Below are 3,705 nucleotides of genomic sequence, written 5' to 3'. Positions count from 1 at the left end.
GCCTGTAATCCTAGCTACTCAGGAGGCTGAGATCTGAGGATCGCGGTTCAAAGCCAGCCCAGGCAGGAGAGACCGTAAGACTCCTATCTCCAATAAAACCACCAGAAAACTTGAAGTGGCGCTGTAGCTCAAGTGGTAGAGTGCTTGCCTTGAGTTGAAGAGCTGAGGGACAGCGCCCAGCCCCAAAGTTCAAGCCCCACGACTGACCAAAAAAAAAAAAAAATTTAGGTGTGGACATTTATCAACACTTCTGACTCAGACTCTATTTGATAATTTTTTAAATAAATACTTTGTTCTTAATTTTCCTCTTTGTAAATTAATATGCACCTATAAAAATTGGTTTGGCCATCCAAGTAACCTTCTCAAAGTACCTCCTAATGATGATTTACAAATAGTTTTACTAGGGCTGGGAAGGTGGCTCAGCGGTAGAGTGCTTGCCTTGCATGCATAAGGGCCTGGGTTCAATTCCTCAGCACCACATAAGCAAAAAGAAAAAAGCCAGAAGTGGTGCTGTGGCTCAAATGGTAGAGCGCTAGCCTTGAGTTGAAGAGCTGAGGGACAGCGCCCAGGCCCCACGACCAAACCCCTCCAAAAAAGTTGTACTATATTTCAACAAGTAAAACAATGCTACAAATAAAGAAAACAATAATTAAATGTTAATAATTAATAAAATAAAAACAAATATTATCACTCTTTTCCCTATTTGAAGTGTACTACATATTAGATTTTATTATTTTCTCATAATTCTGTACATTTAACACTGACTGAGGTTGTGATGTTCAACAAGAGTTTTATAGAATATGAGTAGTCTTTAAAGCTACCCACTAAGATTACTATTTATGGCTCTTCTCATTATTTGTTTATGGCTTATATCATCATTTTTCCTCATTAACTTATAAACTGAGGAAGCCCTAAAGTTTTAACAGACCGTGTAGTTAACAAAGTGTTAACACTTCATTCTGCTTCTTTACACAAAAACTTTGCAACTTCTCATTAATAAAGTTTCTCGAAACTCTGAAATGTACATACTTATTAGTATATGTCTGCTACCATAAATCTTAAATACTTTATGGAAAAGTTTTATATCTGACAAACAGTCCTAATTTAGGCATATGTAAACAAATTCCCAAAATTAAATATATTTAATACATTAAAAATTTTAACAAACCTTAACACTTGGTGCAGTGTTCATTATGACAGGTGCCTTGTATAGAATAATTGAATCCTCCTCCTACACATTTCTTGAACAACAAATATCTGGGATTATTTTGTTTTTGACATGTCAATCTTGACTTTATTCTTAAATTTGTGCTTATGTAAGAAATATATGGTTCTAAAATTTCATGACAATTCTTTTGAACTTATTTTTTGTTGAATTGTCTAGTTTAATAAAATCCAACTGCACTTTTTTTGGGGGGGATACATTCGTGGGGCCTGAACTCTGGGCCTGGGCGCTGTCCCTCAGCTCTTCAGCTCAAGGCTAATGCTCTACCACTTGAGCCACAGCACCACTTCCAGCTTTTTTCTTTTTGCTTATGTGGTGCTGAGGAATCGAACCCAGGGCCTCATGCATGTAAGGCAAGCGCTCTACCACTGAGCCACCTTCTCAGCCCCCACAATTGCACTTTTGATATAAAAAATATTCTGTGCTCAATTCAGCCACACATACACTAACATTGGAACGATACAGAGAAGATTAGCATAGCACCTGCGCAAGGACGATATGCAAATTCGTGGGGCGTTCCATATTTTTACAACAACAGATGCTGGAGGGGATGTGGCCACAAGGGAACCATACAACATTCTTGGTGGGAGTGTAAACTTGTTCAACCACTTTGGAAGACATTATGGAGGTTCCTCAAAAGATTCCACATAAAGCTCCCCTTTGACCCAGCAGTCCCACTTTTGGGGATTTATCTAAATGATCACAAACAAGACCATACTAAAACTACCAGCACAACTATGTTTATTGCAGCAATTTTTACCATAGCTAAGATATGGAACCAACCAGCTGTCCCCACTACATGAATGGATCAAGAAAATGTGGTGTATATACACAAAGGAATTCTATGCCTCCATCAGAAAGAATGACATTGCCCCATTTGTTAGGAAATGGAAAGACTTGGAAAAAAATTTATTAAGTGAAGTAAGCCAAGTCCAAAGAAACAGGTCCCATGGTTTCCCTTATTTTCAATAACGAATATATGTCTGGGGTAAGCAGACAAGGTCAAAAGCTATGTGCATATGAACAGATATGATAATATTAAGGGAATTGAACCCCACGATAGGGAAACAAGTAGTTTTTTGTTTCTTGCTATTGTTTCTAACGTACTTATAATGTGTGATGTGAATTTTTGTTTCTTTGTATATTCCTCTCCCACTCTATAACCCTTGTTTTCTCTGTATTTGAAGTTGGTGCATCTGCCTCTTTTATGTACGCTTCTCTAATTTGGGGAGGGGAAGGGAAAAAATGTGTGCGTGTGAACGCATGTGCATGCATGTGTGTTGGTATGCTCAGAGTTTGAAATCAGGGCTTAAAGGTCTTGCTAGGCCTTTCCTCTCTAGGTTGGTGAGGTACTATATGAGCTACATCTTCTTTCCTGGGTCTTTGCTAGTTCATTAAAAAGTCTGAAAAATAATTTCATGATTTTTTTTTTTGGCCCTGATTGACTTCCAATGGTTATCCACAAATCCCAGGTTCCTGAGTAGCTATTCTGAGTAGATAGGATTACAGATGTGACTAGCCAATACAAGGCTTTCAGAATAATTTTAAAAGTAGAAGAAAATTTACTTCATGGGGGCCTGTTTTATTATCTCCTACTTTTAAAGCATTTTGGATTGATTAAGTGTGAATTTATTTCATTTTTGGATTCTTAAAAGACAGTAAGTGATGATATTTAAAAGTTTTGGTACTTTTTAAAAAAGGAAACTGGAACTGTGGGACAGAAGAAATTTGTCTCTTTTTGGACCTCAATTTAGAAGCTCAGCTCTGTGCATGATAACCCAATGTCACCAACATAGTCTCTGTTGGAGACAAAATGTGATAGAAAACAATCACCATGGGCAATATTTGCTATGCTATAATTTCTTGGACAATATGAATATTGAATTGAGAGTGTAAGAGAATGGAAAGAATTTACCTACCTTTTGTGTATTGCTGAAAGACTTTTGGAAACTTTGACTCGTTTCCTTCCTCACTGTGTGTCTTTGGGCCATGCACTTAGTGCCTTTAATTACAATTTTTCCCAACACTAAAATAGTAATAACATTAGCATTATAGCAAATGTTATCTTAAGAATTAAGAGAAATAAAACTTGTAAAATACTTAACATAAACTTCTATGAATGAGCTTTGAGTTTAGCCAGAAGTTTTTTTTAAATACTAAATAGAATGTCATAAGTATTACAGAAATCATTACATGTAGTGAGCAATGTTATCTATTAATCATGCTCTACTTCCAAGGAAGCCGGGTAGATAACTTCTCATGCTGTAAATCAAACTGGTTATTTTAAGTCTTGTTAGTGTAAAAATATCAGGCACATAATAATGAAGGAATGTTGTAGACTGAGATGAAGTCCAAAAGAAAATGTACAAAACTGATAAAACAAAAGTATCTGAGCAGTATATTGTGTTTTACATCATTTAAGTTACATCTCAAAGATAAGGCAGACCTAGAAGAATGAATTGTCTTTTTGATATTCTATC

The 3,705-nt window shown here is 36.2% G+C and overlaps 1 non-coding gene across 1 annotated transcript; it reads left to right on the top strand.

Moving 5' to 3' along the window:
• Positions 1 to 1,646: 1,646 nt before the first annotated feature.
• LOC138816117 (U6 spliceosomal RNA) lies at positions 1,647 to 1,753 on the top strand. Its single transcript, XR_011368564.1, has one exon. It is a non-coding gene; the product is annotated as a U6 spliceosomal RNA (small nuclear RNA).
• The last annotated feature ends 1,952 nt before the right edge of the window (positions 1,754 to 3,705 follow it).

Source organism: Dipodomys merriami, unplaced genomic scaffold (genome assembly GCF_024711535.1).
Source record: "Dipodomys merriami isolate MVZ:Mamm:240054 unplaced genomic scaffold, mDipMer1.0.p SCAF_686, whole genome shotgun sequence".
Classification (NCBI taxonomy): domain Eukaryota; kingdom Metazoa; phylum Chordata; class Mammalia; order Rodentia; family Heteromyidae; genus Dipodomys; species Dipodomys merriami.
This window is presented reverse-complemented; position numbering and strand designations above follow the sequence as displayed.